This window comes from Gossypium arboreum, chromosome 10 (genome assembly GCF_025698485.1).
Source record: "Gossypium arboreum isolate Shixiya-1 chromosome 10, ASM2569848v2, whole genome shotgun sequence".
NCBI lineage: Eukaryota > Viridiplantae > Streptophyta > Magnoliopsida > Malvales > Malvaceae > Gossypium > Gossypium arboreum.
The window spans coordinates 127,219,187-127,240,010 of record NC_069079.1 but is presented as its reverse complement, the minus strand read 5'-3'; the positions used below and the strand labels follow the sequence as shown (position 1 = coordinate 127,240,010).

The 20,824-nt window shown below is 31.2% G+C and overlaps 1 long non-coding RNA gene across 1 annotated transcript; it reads left to right on the top strand.

Moving 5' to 3' along the window:
• Positions 1–19,082: 19,082 nt before the first annotated feature.
• On the top strand, positions 19,083–20,294 carry LOC128281366 (uncharacterized). The gene is made up of 2 exons (XR_008271572.1): positions 19,083–19,331; positions 19,819–20,294. It is a non-coding gene; the product is annotated as an uncharacterized LOC128281366 (long non-coding RNA).
• Positions 20,295–20,824: the final 530 nt, after the last annotated feature.

Here is a 20,824-nt window from a genome sequence, read left to right as displayed (position 1 = left end):
ATATTTATAAATATATATATATATATATATATATATATATCTATTACTTTAATAGATTTTTCTATTTAAAATATTTCTTGCTTTATGATTCATCAAGTATTTTTCTTTATGTATATATGAAACTATTTTAGGAATTCCATCTTTGTACATATAAAATTATTATTTTAGAATGTTTCTTTATATTATATTATTTTAGATAATATTTCATTCAAATGTTTCATTATATATATTTGTACGTATATAATAAAAATAATTTAATCTTGTGTGCATTTTCTATGATATCTTTATGAACAAGTATTTCTAAGTTTATTTATATATATATATATATATATATATATATATATGGTTTGTAAATCCATTATGTTTCAAAGATTATATTTTATTGTACATTATTATTATTATTTATTTACTTATTTTTGTATACTTTACACATAATTCAAAATTTTCTTACTTATGTGTCAATTTTAAACCAATATTCTTCAATATTTTGCATATCATTCGATTTAAAATATTTGTCCTATAACATATGTTTTAGTAATTATGTATATATATTTTAGTTTGTTTTTCCAAATAGTTTTAAGTTCATCTATTTATATATTGTGTAAATTATGTGTTCATTTATTCGTCATTATTTTAAAATCGTTTTATACCACATTGGCTTCTAATTACTATTTTGTCTTTTTACATCTTACATTGATTGTTTTATGTCATGCTATGTATATTATTGTGGCATATTATTGTATGTGTTGCTTTGTTGTGTTGTACTGTTATATTATCATTTTCGTTATTGTATTATTGTATTATTATATCAATTATTCTCCATGCATGATTGAAATCGAGTTATATTTCCAAGCTAGTTATGCTTAGTGATTTAAGATCTCGTTAGTTGGTTAAATAAATTGTATTATCTTCGTTTTTCCATTGTCATATTTTTATGCGTACACATATTACCCCATTCATCGTTTTTTACTTGACTCTTGAAATGTGGTTTTATAAAACCCAAATTTCATGATTAATTTCGTCTTATTTCAAATCGAATTAATGCGTTTTAACCTGGTTTCACAATTATTAAGAATTCTTCAAAACGAAGGCGATATTCGATTCTTGGCAATTCGTGGAATTGTGCCCTAACGTGTTGGGTTGCAATTTCTCGTTTGCTAAAAGTAATCGAAGGTCCCTTTAGAATTTCACCCATGTCTCTTAAAAATTCTTTAAAGTGAAGACGAGATTTTATATTTGGCAATTCGCGGAATTGTGCCCTAACGTGTTGGGTTGCAATTTCTCGTTTGCTCAAAATAATCAAATATCCCTTCAAAATTCCACTCAGGTCTTCCAAAAACCCTCTAAAACGAAGGCAATACTCGGTGTTTGACAATTCGGGAATCATGCCCTATCGTGCTAGGTTGTGATTTCTCGTTTGGTCAAAACAATCGAATATTCCTTTAGGTTTTCACTCATGTTTTTTTTAAGGAAACATTTTAGAACAAAGGCAATATTTGGCGTTTGAAAATTCGAGAATCATGCCCTATCGTGCTGGGTTGTGATTTCTCGTTTGCTTAAAACGATCGAACATTGCTTTATATTCTCACTCATGTTTATAAAATATACCTAAAAACGAAGACGATGTTCAATATTTCACGATTTGAGAATTGTGCCCTATCGTGCTGGGTTGTGTTTTTTCATTGGTTCGAAACAATTGAACATCCCTACGGAATTTCACTCACATTTCCTAAAATCTTTCAAAATGAAGGCGATGTTCAATGTTTGGCAATTTAAGAACCGAGCCCTATCGTGTTGGGTTACACTTTCTTATTTGTCCAAAATAATCGAATATCTCCTTGGAATTTCACTTATATTCTCTAAGGTGAGGCAATGTTCGATGTTTGGAAATTCGAGGGATCGTGCCCTACTGTGCCGGGTTTCAGTTTTTCGTCGGACCAAATAGTTGAGCATCCTCTTGTTAATTTCAAATTATAAATTTTTCAGACGTCGAAACAAAAAGATTTTTGACAATCAACTCGGGTTATTCAACTTTCATTAAAAGGAGCCACATTCTGAAAAATATTTTTTAGACATAAGGACAGTATTTAATTGATTTGGTACCAATTTTGGGCATAGTGAAGGTGCTAATCCTTCCTCATGCGTAATCAAACTCGAGCCCATTTTTCTAAAATTTTCAGAGACCGAGTCATTGTTTTAGTAAATCGCAAATCTTTTATTAAAATAACCAAATTTTTAGGTGATCCGATCACACCCAAAACAAAAAGATCGGTGGCGACTCCCTTATTCCTGTTTTTTTCAAAAGTCGATTCCCCCGTATTTTCATTAAATTTAAAAACTTTAAATTTTTTTAAATCGAAAGATGGTTTCGACATAATGCATTTTGGAAATTCCACTCCAAAATTATTTCGGTTATAGATAGAAATCCTAGTTTTGTATTGTTGACTAAAGTGCGAAGAAAGTTCAAGTCACCTTCTCTCCCATGTCCCAAATGGTTTCCTCCTCGTTCAAGCCTAAACAATTTATCCAACTTTTCTAATGAAGGTACATTTCCATCGAACATGTTATCATAAAATTCAAGAGTATCCAAATTCGGGGCATTGGTTATTGAAAGTGGAATTTGCCTAGAGATTTGGTTTTCCCCTACAGAAAAGAACTCAAGATGAGGCATATTGATTTCTAAATCAGAATAAAGAGTACCTTCAATCTTGTTTACACCAATATCAAAAATTCTAATATTGGAGAGATTGAACATTGGGACAGAACAATACCGAAATCGCATTTCGAATATGGTGAAAATGAAAGGTTTCTCGATCGTCCAAAAGATTCGGTATAATCCCACTTAATGCATTGTACGTTAAACCAAGTCTCTCCAAGGATGACAAGTTCCCGTTGAATGTGGGATATTCCCTCTCAAACTATTGTTGAAAAAACCCAATACTTTTAGGTTTGACAAGAGACCCAGAAAAGTAGGTATTTCTCCCGTTAGCTGGTTGTCCGACATATCAACTAATATAAGTTTAGACCAAGAATATAAATTAGAAGGAATTTCACCTCTGATGGAGTTATTGGCTAGGTTTAATGCTTCTAGTCTTCTTAAACCACTGATCTCTTGAGGAATTTGGTTGTAGAAGCTATTGCCCACAAGATCCAACTCCCTGAAGAAGCTCAAATTTCCAATGTAGGGTAACAATGATCCAGAGAGTTTGAGGATTCGAAGTTTCAACTTTGTGACTCTTCGATGCTTGCGACCGCATGTAACACCAATCCATTGACAGAAGTGAATGGAGCTATTCCAGGACTCCATAATGTTGAGTTGATCACTAGTTATCTTGGCTTTGAACTAGAGTAAAGCTTGTTGATCAGTGCAATTTCATCTAACTAGAGAGCTTGCTGTTGCTAAACTAAGCAAGTTAAAACCCTGCAAGTTCAAGAATGAGAGAAGAATCACAAGGAAAAAAGATCTGGACGGTTGAAAATGTTTTTTTGATGGCTCCATCAACTTGAAACAAATTGCTAAATGAAAAGGTTGATTTGTATTTGATTGTGTGGCTCATCAACAAGAACCAGGGTGCAATATATAAGTAGTTTTCCAACTATGGAATTTCAGTGTAGAGGTGTACATGGGTCGGGCAGCTCGGCCCGGCCCAAAAGCCCATTCGAAATATGAGAAGATTTTGGTAAAAATATAGGCCCGAAAAATAGGCTTGGACAAAAAATAAAGCCCGTTTAAAAAATAGGTCAGGTTCGGGTAAGGCATTTTTTTTTGGCATTACCTACTGATTTCACTAAAGGACAAAAAAATCTATTTTTTTAATATTATTTTCTTATTGTTTTTCTCCTATTTTGCTACCATTTTACTATTATATTGCTATTATTTTGTTGTTATTATTTAGATATTATATAAAACTTATATTATTGTTAATTTTGTTATTATTTTAAAGACATTTGTTTTATTATTATTTTAGAAGGATTTGCTTGTTAAGTTGTATTTATTTTAGTGTTATTTAAGTTTACATATTTTTTAAAATTTATTTTCAATTTGTTAAAAATATTTATTTTAATTTTTTAGTATTTTTATGTATTATATATATTTAAAATTATATAAAATAATATAAAAATTAATACTGTATGGTAGAAATTTGAGCTCGAGTTTTAGCATTTTATATGAGTCGGGCTTGGGTAAAATTTTAAGCCCATTTTTTGCCCGACCGACCGATCCCAATGAACGAGCCTAAATTTTTAGTTAAGCTCTGGCTCGAACCCATTGACCGACCATGTACACCTCTATTTCAATGACAAAGAATTTGGGATTCCCTAAATGTGGAGATTGACTGTTTCAAATCATTTGATAAACAGATTATATGATTAAGAAAATCAGTCCAGTTCAGACAAGATCATCAATCATAAACCCTCTTCTTCCATCAACTGATCAACCAATGACCTCCCTGACATTAATGATGACGGAGCTGACACGTATACCGTAACAAAGGCTTTGATAACTGATTGGGTTTCTGTGGAAGACTTCGAAATTTATGCATCTTCTGCAAATAGATGTAGAAGATAGTGGGATCGAAAGATATCTAAGGGTAGTGCTATGTTAATGGCACAAGACATTGAGTGGGTTTTTAGTAATGATTATGAAGAAAAACTCCCCAAGTCTAACTATTAATTGGTCAATGGTTGAAGCATTTGGCAAAAACTAGACCAAGGAGTCCGAAGAAACTTTGATTGAAACTAGGAAATGGGCAACTCGCTAACAAAGAAAATAAATTACAACTCTTGTCACTCAACTATTTAGATTGTTCTGTTTTGTCATCTAACTATTAATTTTTTTCGTTTCAATCTTTCAACTTTTCAAAATTAAATATTTTAGTCACTCTTTTCTTAGTTGCCTATTAAAAGTCTAAAGCGAGATCTGTTTTATTAGCTTAATAATAAATTTAGCCTTCCCATATTTATACATTTTACCAATTTGAGCTTAAATCTAAAAAATTTGACAAATTTATTCCACAATGTTTCCAGGATTTACCATTTTAGTCCTAATCATATAAATTTATGATTTTTTTTTAAATGTTGAAAATTTTAAAAATGTTATTGTAACGACCCAAATTCCACGGGCACCGGAAAGGAAAAGTGAGTTTAGGGCCTCCGTCTTAGGAAAAAGCAGTCGTAGGGCCTCCGTCTTAGTAAATCGAGTTAGTAAATAATTATTAGAAATACTTGAGTGTTTAATTGTGTGTTTAATTCAGTTTTGAATAAGAGAATTTAATTCAATTAGAAAGAATTAGTAGAAAGGACTAAATTGAATAGAGCATAAAAGTTTAATTATAGAATAGAAAAATATTAAAGGATTAAATTAGTAATTAAATCAAATTAGTGAAATGTGTATGTTAGAAAATAAATACATGTGCATTTATATTATTGGTACAAATGTATAATATATATGTATTTACTTATTAATTAAGTAAAAGATATTTAATTATTTATTTGATATTACTATTATGTAAATATTATAATTTTTTAATTAAATAAATAGAGACAAGTGTATGGTGTGGATTAATACATGTGTAATAACATGTATGTATACAAATGTATGTGTATAATTAGTTATAATAAGATATATTATTATTATTAATAAATTAAAATAAGTAAATGAAATTAAAATAAAGTAAAAGAAATAAAGAAAAGAAAAAAAGTTGCAGAGAAAGAAACGAAATTTGGGAAAGAAAAGAAGAAAGAAAGGAAAAATGGGAAATTGAAGAATTGAAGTTTAGAAGTTTGAAAAGTAAGTTAATTAAGCCCTTATTCTTTAATTTAAATGTTTTAGAAGCTTTAGAATTGAGTTTTGTTGAAACTAAGTGGAAGTTATGGAAGTTGATAGATATTTGAGTAGGGTTTATGTTGAACAAATGATGAAATTAGGGATTAAATTGATAAAATTATTGATTTGAATTGATTTAAGGACTAACTTGTGAAATAGGTTATAAGTTTTGTGTTTTAGGGATTAAATTGGAAGAAATTTAAAATTATGGAAAAATGATGAAAATTTGATAGTTATATTGAAGTTTTGATGGGAATTGAATAAGGAAATGATGTGAATTGTTAAAAGGAAGAAGATGAATGTGTTTTGGACAAATTTGGTATTATGGTAAAAGTTGTATGGAAAGTCATTATTTTATATAAAATATGTGTGTAATTAATTAATTGTAGTTATGCTAATTTTAAGTAGCAAACAAGGAAATCGAGACGTCTAATACGAAAGGGAAGGAAAAAGTGATCGAGGAGTAGCTCGAGAGAGAAATCGGTTTGTATTATTATAATTCAACTAATTTATTATTATATGTTCAATTTTATTATGAATAAATGCATGGAAATGAAATTGAGGTAAGTAGTAGTATTTGAATTGAATGTGATTGGATGTGATTATTGAAACATATATGGATTGAAAATATGAGGAAGTGTTGAAATGGTTGAAATGTGAATTGATTGGTAACTGTGTCTATTTATGTGAATTTGAAGCAAATTGAGATTGAATTGCTATGATGATTGAATTGAATTCGAATGATTATGATCAATTGAAAGTGGAAGTGAAATGAATAAGTGATTCCGATACCCTATTAACTAGTCGGGCTTAGTGGATATAATTGGCATGCCATAGGATCGGAACAGTTCAGAGATTCTTCGACCTCGAGTTGATGAGGCAGTTGGTGTGCCATAGATTTGCTTTAGATAGTTTCGATGAGGCTTTGGTAGACTTTGCTTCGGCTCAGCCGATGAGACACTTGGTGTGTCATAGATGTACTTCGAACTATCCGATAAGGCTTTGGTAGCCACTTTACTTCGGCTAAGCCGATGAGGCATTGGCCGCCATTCTGATATGTTTAATTGGATCCGTGTATCCACCAAGGTCCGTATCAAGTTAATAAGGGAAAATAAGTGAAGTGGTAAATTTGAATGAATGTGTTTGAGTTATTGAAATGAGATTTGTGATATGTGATTGAAAGCATGAATCAAAGTTTCATGAAGCATTTATATTTGAAATGCAAATTGAATGATTATATGTGACTCGAGATGAACCAAAGGTTCAAGAATTATGGAAATCATATTGATAGAATATAGATTCAAATATTGGAAATGATACAATGTAGATATGATAACTTGATATGAGATTATATGTGTAATTTATAATTATCCATGTATGTTTATGGTATTTGATTGTCATTATAATTTGAATTATGGTAATACCATTGAGTATTTTCAATACTCATCGCATGCTTGTTTTTCATGCATGAGTTAGGTCAAGTTAAAGTCCAGTTCAAGATTTGAATCAATCCCGGCCTCAGCTCAAATTTTAGTGATGTATTTATCTTTTGGTAATATGGCATGTACTAGGTTAGACTTTAGTCACTTGTAAATGTTTAATATTTTGAATGTAAATATGGTTTATAAACCTTAAGAAGTTTTTGGAATGAATGAATGAGTTTTTGCTAAGTTTGAAAAAGAAATGAATGGGATTTGATTAAGACTTATAAGTCAATGATATCGGCATGAATTAGGTATGTTTAGTAGGTGAAAATAGCTTAAAAATGATGAAAAATGGTGTTTTCACACGGCTAAGACACATGGGCGTGTGCCCAGGCCGTGTGGGAAAGTCAGACTTGCCCACGGGCTAGTTACACGACCGTGTGTAGCAAGTCAAAATTGCCCACGGCCTGGCCCCACGGCCATGGGAGAGCCACACGGGGGTGTTCCAAGCTACACGGCCATGTGCTCCTGTTTTTCAAGAAAAAATTTTAAAGTTCCCGGTTTAATCTCAGATCAATTTCTAAACTTATTTTGGGCCCCGTAGGCCTATATTAAGAATTATTTTATGGAAATTAGATGGTTTTAGATTGAAACTCAAATTTATGTCCCGTTTTTATTCGTATGTTAGTGTATAAGTCCGGTAATGCCTTGTAACCCTGTTCTGGCAACGATTTGGGGTTAGAGGGTGTTACATTGGTTAGTATCAGAGCTATAGGTTTAGCTGATTCTTAGACTAAATCGAGCTCGTAAGTGAGTCTAGAAGTACATGCCACAGTCAAGTCAAAATTGAGTCGGGATTTTTGGATGCTGACCTATTTAATTGTTTTTGTTTATAGATTAAAGATGTCTGATGAACACCTTGATGATATAGATGAAGAAATGAATGAAGAATCATATGATTTAGACGAAAGTGAATCAGCTACACCTAGTGTGAATCCAATTAGAAACCAACCTCCCAATGTAGAAAGAGAAAACATTAGGGAGAGAGATGAAAAAGGTAGAAATGATTCTGAATTATTAAGAGTTTTAGCTGATGCTCTCCAACGAGTAGTGGGGACTGTACCTGTTACCACATCTGTACCTGTTCCTAGGTGGGCCCCTATTAAGGAATTAAGAAAATACGGTGCCACGGAATTTTTGAATCTGAAAGGAGTTGATCCGTCCATAGCTGAAAATTGGATGGAGGCAATAAAAAAAGTTTTACAGCAGTTGGAGTGTACTCTACGAGAAAGTCATCATGTCTTTGTATCTTTGCTACAAGGTGAGGCATACTTATGGTGGGAATCCGTGATTCGACATTTGCCAACTGACTGTAACATGGGACTTATTCCAAAAAGAATTCCAAAAGAAGTATATTGGGGATATGTATATAGAAGACAAGAAACAAGAATTTCTGACTCTGAAACAAGGTGAAATGATAGTAGTGGACTATGAACGAGAATTTTCAAGACTTGGTCGATATGCATCAGAGTTCGTACCAACTGAAGCTGACAGCTGTAAAAGATTCTTACGGGGATTAAGAGATGAAATAAGAGTGTTATTAGTATCTCATCGAATCTCTGAATTTGTTGATTTGATTGAGCAGGCTAAGATGGTAGAACAAATTTTGGAACTTGATAAAAAGTCTGAACCTTCTAAATCAGTTGGAAAACGTGTGGGAACTACAAGCTTGAATCCTTTACCGAAAAATCCAGAGATTCTCGAAGTGGTTGGAGATCTAGTTTCAGATCAGATAGAGGAGGAAAGAGTCAAGGAAAACAAACTACAGCGTCCACCGGTAGCGTAAGAGGTCCATCCTGAGATATTACTATTCTAGATTGTGAGCATTGTGGGAGGAAACATAAAGGTGAATGTTGGCGATTAACTAGAAGGTGTTTCAGATGTGGATCTACAGATCATTTTATTAAAGATTGTCTGAAACCCGATAATACTGCATTTGCGACATCACAGATAATAGCATCTACTACTCGAGGGAGAGGATCGGGTAGAGGTAGTTTGGTTTCTAGAAGAGGAGGTACAAGAAGAAGGAGCGACATTGTTACTCAGCAATCTGAGGCTCGAGTACCAGCTAGAGTATATGTAGTCAGAACTTGCGAAGAAAGCGATGCGCATGATGTTGTAACATGTATATTCTTATTATATTTTGAGCTTGTTTATGCTTTAATTGATCCTGGATTTTCGCACTCATATATTAATTCAAAATTAGTTGAGTTGGGAAAATGAGACTCTGAGATATCTAGAATAACTATAGAGGTGTCAAGTCCGTTGGGACAGACGGTGGTAGTAAACCAAGTTTGTTCGAGATGCCCGTTGAAAATTCAGAATGAAACTTTTCTAGTTGATTTGTTGATTATGCCATTTGGAGATTTTGATGTAATATTGGGTATGGATTGGTTATCTGAACATGATGTGATTTTGGATTGTTATAAAAAGAAGTTTAGTATTCAGGTTGAAAATGGAAGCATTATTGAGGTAAAAGGCATTCGAAGCAGTGGGACAACACGTGTTATTTCAGCAATTAAGGCTAATAAGTTGTTACAGCAGGGTTGCACAGCATACTTGGCTTATGTTATTAATTCAAATTCTGTTGGGAGTCAATACAATAAAATTCAGACAGTTTGCGTGTTTCCTGATGTATTCCCTGAAGAATTACCGGGTTTGCCACCAGACAGAGAAGTTGAATTTGCTATAGAGGTTTATCCTGCATCGCTCTGATTTCTATTCCTCCATATCGGATGTCGCCTCTGTAATTGAAGGAGTTAAAGGTACAGTTGCAAGATTTGTTAAATCGTGGATTTATTCGGCCGAGTATTTCACCATGGGGAGCTCCAGTATTATTTGTTAAAAAGAAAAATGGTTCAATGCGACTTTGTATTGACTATAGACAGTTGAATAAGGTGACAATCAAGAACAAATATCCACTTCCTCGCATTGATGATTTATTTGACCAGCTGAAAGAAGCTTCAGTATTTTCAAAGATTGACTTAAGGTCAGGATACTATCAGTTGAAAGTAAAAGAATGTGATGTGCCAAAGACAGCTTTCCGTACAAGGTATGGTCATTATGAATTTTTAGTAATGCCATTTGGATTGACTAATGCCCCAACTGCTTTCATGGATTTGATGAATCGCATATTTTAGCCATATTTAGATCAGTTTATTGTGGTTTTCATTAATGACATATTGGTTTATTCGAAGACAGAGGCAGAGCATGATCAGCATCTCAAAATAGTGCTACAGATTTTATGAGAAAAACGATTGTATGGAAAATTGAGTAAATGTGAATTCTGGTTATCAGAGGTTGTATTTCTGGGACATGTGGTATCGGCAGATGGAATCAGAGTTAATCCGAAAAAGATAGAAGCCATAGTTCAGTGGAAAGCTCCGAAGAATGTATTTGAGGTACGTAGTTTCCTTGGTTTGGCTGGGTACTATTGAAGATTTGTAAATGGATTTTCGAAAATAGCTTTCCCTATGACTAAGCTGCTACAGAAGAATGTTTCTTTCATTTGGGATGATCAATGTCAGAAAAGCTTTGAGATGTTGAAGCAAATGTTAACAGATGCACCAGTTTTGACTTTACCAGAGTCAGAAAAAGATTTTATTATATACAGTGATGCTTCTTTGAGTGGTTTAGGTTATGTATTGATGCAAGATGGAAAGGTTATTGCCTATGCATCTCATCAATTGAAACCACATGAGCGTAATTATCCGACTCATGATTTGGAGCTTGCAATTGTGATTTTTGCTTTGAAAATTTGAAGACATTACATTTATGGTGAAAAATGCTACATTTTCACTGATCATAAAAGCTTGAAGTATCTTCTTTCTCAAAAAGAGTTAAATTTAAGACAAAGACGGTGGATTGAGCTTCTGAAAGACTATGATTGTATTATAGACTACCATCCGGGAGAAGCTAATGTAGTAGCTGATGCACTAAGTAGAAAAGCTGCAATTGAATTGAAAGCAATGTTTGCACAGCTCAGTATCAGTGATGATGGGAGTTTGTTGGCCGAGTTGAGAGTAAAGCCAGTAATGTTTGATCAGATTAAAACAGCTCAGTTGGGAGATGATAAGTTGATGAAGAAAAGAGAGATGGTACAAAATGGTATAGTAGAAAACTTCAGCATTGATACATATGGATGCTTAAGGTACCGAGATCGAGTTTGTGTTCCAGCTAAATCTGAATTGAAAGAGGTTAATACTCCGAGAAGCACATGATGGTTCATTTGCTCTACACCTGGGAGGCACAAAAATGTATCATAATCTGTGAGATTTGTATTGGTGGCTCGGGATGAAAAGAGACATAGTTGAATATGTTGGTAAATGTCTTATATGTCAGCGGGTAAAGGCGGAACATCAGGTACCAACAGGTTTACTTCAGCCTATTAATATTCTTGAATGGAAATGGGATCGCATCACGATGGATTTTATTTCGGGATTACTGTTGTCAACAAGTAAAAAGAATGCAGTTTGGGTGATAGTTGATAAACTTACCAAGTCAGCTCACTTTATAGCAGTCAGAATAGATTGGTCGTTGCAAAAACTTGCTGAGGTATACATTCGGGAAATTGTTAGATTATATGGTATTCTGTCATCTATAATTTTAGATCGAGACCCTCGATTCACATCGAGATTTTGGAAATAATTACATGAGTCAATGGGTACGAGACTTAATTTCAGTACAGCATTTCATCCGCGAACAGATGGACAGTCCGAACGAGTAATTCAGATATTAGAAGATATGCTTCGGGCCTGTATCATTGAGTTTGTATTAGGTTGGGAACGTTATTTGCCTTTAGCTGAATTTTTTTATAATAATAGTTTCCAATCTAGTATTCAAATGGCTCCTTATGAAGCATTATATGGTCGAAGATGTCGATCACATGCATGTTGGACAGAACTGAATGAAAGAAAAGTGATTGGACCGGAATTGATTCAGGAGACAGAAGAAGCAGTCAAGAAGATTCAAGGAAGATTAAAAGCAGCTTTTGATAGACAGAAATCATATGCCGATTTGAAACGACGGGATATTGAGTATTCGGTTGGGGACAAAGTATTTCTTAAAGTTTTTCTATGGAAGGAAGTGTTGAGATTTGGCCAGAAAGGTAAATTAAGTCCTCGTTATATTGGTCCATATGAAATAGTGGAGAGAATTGGACCAGTAGCTTATCGGTTGGCTTTACCTCTGGAGTTACAGAAGATACACGATGTTTTTCATGTTTCTATGCTTCGATGCTATAGATCGGATCCTTCTCATGTTATTTCTATTGAAGATATTGAAATCCGATCGGATTTGACTTATGAAGAAAAACCAGTTGAGATTCTAGCACGAGAGGTAAAAGAGTTAAGAAATAAACGAGTTCCTCTAGTGAAAGTGCTATGGAGAAGCCATAAAGTGGAAGAAGAAACTTGGGAACCAGAGGAAACTATGAGAGCTCAGTACCCCCATCTATTCTCAGGTAAATTTCGAGGACGAAATTTTTTTAAGGGGGAGAGAAATGTAACGACCCAAATTCCACGGGCACCGGAAAGGAAAAGTGAGTTTAGGGCCTCCGTCTTAAGAAAAACGAGTCGTAGGGCCTCCGTCTTACTAAATCGAGTTATTAAATAATTATTAGAAATACTTGAGTGTTTAATTATGTGTTTAATTAAGTTTTGAATAAGAGAATTTAATTTAATTAGAAAGAATTAGTAGAAAGGACTAAATTGAATAGAGCATAAAAGTTTAATTATAGAATAGAAAAATATTAAAGGATTAAATTAGTAATTAAATCAAATTAGTGAAATGTGTATGTTAGAAAATAAATACATCTGTATTTATATTATTGGTACAAATGTATAATATACATGTATTTACTTATTAATTAAGTAAAAGATATTTAATTATTTATTTGATATTACTATTATGTAAATATTATAATTTATTTAATTAAATAAATAGAGACAAGTGTATGGTGTGGATTAATACATGTGTAATAACATGTATGTATACAAATGTATGTATAATTAGTTATAATAAGATATTTTATTATTATTAATAAATTAAAATAAGTAAATGAAATCAAAATAAAGTAAAAAGAAATAAAGAAAAGAAAAAAAAAGAAAGTTGCAGAGAAAGAAATGAAATTTGGGAAAGAAAAGAAAAAAGAAAGGAAAAAGGGGAAATTGAAGAATTGAAGCTTAGAAGTTTGAAAAATAAGTTAATTAAGCCCTTATTCTTTAATTTAAATCTTTTAGAAGCTTTAGAATTGAGTTTTGTTGAAACTAAGTGGAAGTTATGGAAGTTGATAGATACTTGAGTAGGGTTTATGTTGAACAAATGATGAAATTAGGGATTAAATTGATAAAATTATTGATTTGAATTGATTTAAGGACTAAATTGTGAAATAGGTTATAAGTTTTGTGTTTTAGGATTAAATTGAAAGAAATTTAAAATTATGGAAAAATGATGAAAATTTATAGTTATATTGAAGTTTTGATGGGAATTGAATAAGGAAATGATGTGAATTGTTAAAAGGAAGAAGATGAATGTGTTTTGGACAAATTTGGTATTATGGTAAAAGTTGTATGGAAAATCATTATTTTATATAAAATATGTGTGTAATTAATTAATTGTAATTATGCTAATTTTCGTAGCAAACAAGGAAATCGAGACGTCTAATACGAAAGGGAAGGAAAAAGTGATCGAGGAGTAGCTCGAGAGAAAAATCGGTTTGTATTATTATAATTCAACTAATTTATTATTATATGTTCAATTTTATTATGAATAAATGCATGGAAATGAAATGGAGGTAAGTAGTAGTATTTGAATTGAATGTGATTGGATGTGATTATTGAAATGTATATGGATTGAAAATATGAGGAAGTGTTGAAATGGTTGAAATGTGAATTGATTGGTAAATGTGTCTATTTATGTGAATTTGATTGGTAAATGTGCCATGATGATTGAATTGAATTCGAATGATTATGATCAATTGAAAGTGGAAGTGAAATGAATAAGTGATTTCGATACCCTATTAACTAGCCGGGCTTAGTGGATATAATTGGCATACCATAGGATTGGAATAGTTCAGAGATTCTTCGACCTCGAGTCGATGAGGCACTTGGTGAGCCATAGATTTGCTTCGGATAGTTTCTATGAGGCTTTGGTAGCCACTTTGGTTCGACTCAGCCGATGAGACACTTGGTCTGTCATAGATGTACTTCGAACTATCCGATGAGGCTTTGGTAGCCACTTTACTTCGGCTAAGCCGATGAGGCTTTAGCCGCCATTCTGATATGTTTAATTGGATCCGTGTATCCACCAAGGTCAGTGTCAAGTTAATAGGGGTAAATAAGTGAAGTGGTAAATTCCGAATGAATGTGATTGAGTTATTGAAATGAGATTTGTGATATGTGATTGAAAGCATGAATCAAAGTTTCATGAAGCATTTATATTTGAAATGCAAATTGAATGATTATATGTGACTCAGAGATGAACCGAAGGTTCAAGAATTATGGGAAATCATATTGATAGAATATGGATTCAAATATTGGAAATGATGCAATGTAGATATGATAACTTGATATGAGATTATATGTGTAATTTATAATTATCCATGTATGTTTATGGTATTTGATTGTCATTATAATTTGAATTATGGTAGTACCACTGAGTATTTTCAATACTCGTGATCTGATTGTTTTCCGTCTTGTGAGTTAGGTCAAGTTAAAGTCTGGTTCAGCATCTGAATCAATCCCGGCTTCAGCTCAAATTTTGGTGATGTATTTATCTTTTGGTAATATGGTATGTACTAGGTTAGACTTTAGTCACTTGTAAATGTTTAATATTTTGAATGTAAATATGGTTTATAAGCTTAAGAAGTTTTTGGAATGAATGAATGAGTTTTTGCTAAGTTTGAAAATGAAATGAATGGGATTTGATTAAGACTTATAAGTTAATGATTTGGGCATGAATTAGGTATGTTTAGTAGATGAAAATAGCTTAAAAATGATGAAAAATGGTGTTTTCACACGGCTAAGACACATGGGCGTGTGCCCAGGCCGTGTGGGAAAGTCAGACTTGCCCACGAGCTAGTTACACGGCTGTGTGTAGCAAGTTAGAATTGTCCACGGCCTAGCCTCACGGCCATGGGAAAACCACACGGGGGTGTCCCAAGCCACACGGCCATGTGCCCCTGTTTTTCAAGAAAAAATTTTAAAGTTCCCGGTTTAACCCCAGATCAATTTCTAAACTTATTTTGGGCCCCGTAGGCCTATATTAAGAATTATTTTATGGAAATTAGATGGTTTTAGATTGAAACTCAAATTTATGTCTCGTTTTTATTCGTATGTTAGTGTGTAAGTCCGGTAATGCCTTGTAACCCTGTTTCAGTGACAGTTTGGGGTTAAAGGTGTTACAGATATTATAAATGTTGATAATGGTAATAGAATGATCACAAAATAAGAAAAAAAAAAGAATAAACATATTTTATGTGGAAACCCTGGACAGAGAAAAAGAAATTCACTAATGTGGAAAAACTAATTCTTCAAGAGGAGTTTCGACTACATTTATTTAAAGGTTGAAAAACCTTATTTGAATCAATGTTAAACACAATAAGTGTAGTTCTATATGAATTCTACTTGTGAGGCATGGTTCGTATCGCGTGGGTTGGGTTGCAACCCCAGTCGAGTATTATGTTTAATGGGGATCTGTGGTGGGCTTCGCCCTTTCGCCTCTACAAACCCCCTTATTTTGTCACTGTATTTTATTTCTTTAACATGTGATAGGATTCAGATCACACAACTCTGACAAAAAAATAAAAAGAGTATAAAAATATTTTTAAGATTTTTGTGCCCCAAAAGACTTTCAATAATATCTACTACTTTGTTCTTTCCTTCATTCAATTGACGAAGTTTGAAATATCAAATGCCATGGCCTTGCCCTACAATCTTTCTCCGATGCTTGAGCTAGAAATGTTAAAAACACGATAACACTAAAGCTTGAAATTGGTACTATCTCTGTAGCAAAGAGTAAAGCCATCAGATGTGTCGTCAACCCAACCATTTTTCTGAGTTTATAAATTTGTTAATTTCAAGCTTCTTTTTGGGGGGTTTAATGAGGCATTTGAGGTGAACAAATGTAGCAAAAGAAAAAGCAGACTAAATTAAAAGAGATTGAATAAAAAATAACTTTAATTTCTAGGTTTTTCACATGTTTGGTTGATGAGAAAAAGTAAATATAAATTATAAAAAGTAAATATAAATTAAAATTTTAAAAACTAAATATAAAAATATTTTTAAATATAAATTTATAATTTTTAGAATTAGAACTAAAATGATAAATTTATTAATTTTTTTAAGATTTAGGAGCAAATTAATAGAATATGTAAATATTATAAGATTAAATTTATTATTAGGCTAATAAAAAAGCCAACGTTAGACTTATGTTACTATTTGACTAAAATATTTGATTTCGCAAAATTGAGTGGTTGGATTAAGAAACTAATAGCCAGGTGATCAAAATAGGGTGAATTGAATAATTGAGTGACTATTGTTGTACTTTTTTCTAATTTTTTTTTTTGTAATTAATGAGTTAAAACTTTTGAATTAATGTACAAATTTGCCACTATACTTTAAGGTAAAGTTGAAAATTGTCACTATACTTTCTTTTTTAATACAAAGATGATTCCAACCATTACATTTTATTTGATTCGTATTTGTCATTGTATTTTAAGTTATGATAAATTTACCATTATGATTTAATACTTAAAATAATAAATTGATATATTATCAATAATTAATAAAAACAATTATTCATAAAAAGTAAACTTAACATTTTCATTTTTATTTTTCAAGTTTTTCTTTTAATATTATATTTTAAAAGTTTATTATTTCAAATAGTGTATTTTAATAGTTAATAATAAGTTAAATTATAAAATGTTAAAATATAAAAAATAATTTAGGATTTTATGTGATAAATATTAAATAAAATTCTAATTATTTTTTATATTTTATAAATCAACTTATTATTAACTATTAAAATAAAATATTTGAAATAATATTTTTGTTAAATTTTATTTCCAAATCATAAAACCAATATTAATTGGTAAAATGAATTAAAATCAAGATTAGTAACAAAATTTAGTAAAATTCAAAGTTAATGGGAAAATTCAATTATATAAAACTTGTGTGACAAATTTAATCATGTTACTAAAGTATAATGCCAAATATTAATAAAAATAAAGTACAGTGCAGATTTTAATATGCACCAATAAGATGGTAGAAAAGTTGCATTTATGCCTAAAATTTTAAGTTTTAGATAAATATTAAAGATCACATCTTTTAACTTAAGCCTATACTTTTAACCTTACTAGCTTCTAATGTCACATGCTTGCATGTAATTTTACACATTTAATGTTTAAAACTTTTTTAAATATTATATTTTTATTTGTAGTAATTAGCTTAAAATAAAATTTCTTATTTGAATTGTTGAATATAAAATATATTAGTTTACCAATTCAAATATTATAGTAATTAAAGCATTTTTAACATATTCAATATGCAATATAATTTTATTTTATGTAATTAATATAAAGTAACATTATTCAAAATAATAACTAATTAAAACAATTAACTCTAATATTAATATACACTTAGAATTCTATTTCCATCAATACAATTAGCATAATTTTAACTAATAATCACAACCTTTTCCTGAGTTCCATTCAATCAATAACTCTATTTTAAAATTAGCACAAGTTTTTGACTAATAATTATAATTTAAATTTTAAATTTTTTAAATATGTAATTATCACAGTTTTTATTAAATTATAATTGTTTTTAAGATTATTACAGTTATAATCTTATTTCCTTAAATGGTGTATTTTTAACTTTATTCAAAAGAAAAGTAATATTATACAAGCGGACTCCACGTCAACATAAAATTCCAAATCATTTCTTGTCCTTTTTCTAACAGAAAAAAATTAGGAAAAGAAAACATATAATATCCTTATAAAATTATCTTGAAAATTTTTAAAATGAAAAATGTTCATTCCTTCCATTTGTCTCACTAAGCCACTCATAATCCATCATCACAATAAATTGACATTCCAAGTTTTTTCTAAATTTTCTACATAATTAATAAATAAATTTTATACACATAATTAATAAATAAATTTTATACCAAATTGAATCATCTTTAAACTATTGGAAAAATTGCTTTTATGGGAACTTTGAGGCATATTTTTAATAGGTAAAGGTGGAGAGTTGAATCATAAAATTATGGTTTCATATTCTACTCCATGAGACTTTTACAACAGTATATCATATGCTCAAAAGGGTTAAGTAATGAATGAGAAATTGATGCTCAAAGTAAGTTACTTGGAAATATGTTGAGGAAAAGTAAAAGCTTAGATCCCACATTGGTTAAATACCACGTGTGAGAAGTATATATATGTGAACTCTCTTAAAAAGTAATTGAATAACTAACCTTGTAACCTTGCCTCATGTGTAAGAGGTGCAAGTCCTAACTTGACGAGGTGCACCCACACGATGTGGGGGACATGAAATGTTTGGATTAGTAGAGCCCAAATGAGCCATATCTTGTGGATGTTTTAAGCCCAACGTGAATTGATTTTTCCTCAGTAGACATAATCTGCTTATATATGGATAGTATCTAATTTGATCAAATTGATTTTTTTGGCTCCTTAATGGCAGATTTTATGGTTATTTTTAAATTTTCCACTATCCTAGATGCCTATAAAAGGTTGTGTATTCTGTACAATTAAACACACATTCTAATAATTTCTTATAATGAAATTATGTTCATTTCAAAACTCTTCTTTAGCCTCTCCATATTTTTTACAATATTCCAGTGATAGACTAAGGCAAAGTTCGTTCGCTGATTGTTGTAGAGGTGCTACTACTTTGATCACTATTGTTGTTGTATCTTGAGAGACATTCGACCAACATTTCTCCAAATACCGCAAAAGCAGCCGAATCTGTCTTAAGGAAACTGTGTTTCACAGGCCTCAACATTTCGTAAAATCTCTATTCTTACTTCTGATTTAAACTTTTATTTGATTTTAATTTTGATTATTTTTAGTATTTGATAAATTAAATATAAATTATTCTATCTTTATTTTATGTGTTTATTTATATTTAGTTTATTTTGTTTGCTAACGTGTTTTATCTAACAATCCTAAGACAGATCCTATTATTTTTTCAATTTTCTAATCCAAGACAAACGAGACACCAAGGCAGAAATTTTTTTCGAAAATCAATTTTCTTTTAAAAATTAAATAAATTTGTTTCAGGATTTTTCCCGCCGTTCAACAGATTTCTTGTTCCTTTATTTTTGTTTTATTTCAAAAACCAAGTAAAATAAAATCCATTTCGGGATTGATTCCTGATAAGCTATAAAAGTAACATATTTTAATCTCATTTTTAATGCTTTTTTGGATGATTAGTTATGTAAAATAGTGAATTTGATGCTCCTAATCCTTTAAATTTATGTTTCTATACTTAGGAGAGCATTTGGGAGTGAAAGGAGTGAAAAACTAGCCAAAATCGAACAAAAAGAGTTGTTTTCAGGATCCTCGTGGGTTGACCAAATGCTCATGTGCCAACTCATGTCAATTTCGCACCCTACTTCTCAAATACGCAGAAAAATCTAATTTTTAGCCTTTCTGAGCATTCTAAAGTCTATAAATACCAATTAGAAGAAGACCTAAGAGGAAAATCAGAGAAGATTGAAGAAAACACTCGAAGAATGCCATCGGAATCAACTTGAAAGTAGATCTCCCTCAAGATCGAAGATCTCCGTTTAATTTCTTTCGAAGTTTTATTGAGTTTCTTTATGTCTTGTGGTTATCTTAACTTTAAGATATTTCTATTCAGGATTATGAACTAAATTCCCTACATATCTAGGGAAGATGAAACCTAAGATGAATCTTATTTTTTGATTTCTGATTTACATAATAAATATTTGATTCTTGTTCTCAATTATGTATGTTTATTTCTTTTATTAATATTTCCGTGATATTAGTTCATATTTAATGTGCTTATTTCAATGGAGCAAAAAGCCCTGTTTAAGAGTAGATCTAGCATAATTGAGTGGAGTTGCATGCAATCCTAGAAATAAGACGATATAAATCTATCGGATTAGAATCAAATCTAATAGGGGAGTCCATAAATCGAGTTAATGTGACAATAGGGGTTTTAATTAGAAAGATATTTCAATTAATCAACCTAGAGTCAGTTGTTCTTACTATCGAAAGAGATATTAACATGATTTAGAGATTTCTATGGATCAAGACACAAGTGAATAACTCATTTAATTCAGATTCATAATAATAGGTGAAGTCCAGGTGGATTCTTTCCTGGGTATTGTCTATCTCATTGGTTATCTTCGATTATTTTCTTATTTCATTCTCTGTTGTGTTCTTAATTAGACTAGTTTAGTAATTTTATATTAAGGATGAGTTTGGAAGAGCGATGCGTTTACCTGCGGTTAGTGTAAAAACAGTGGTGGC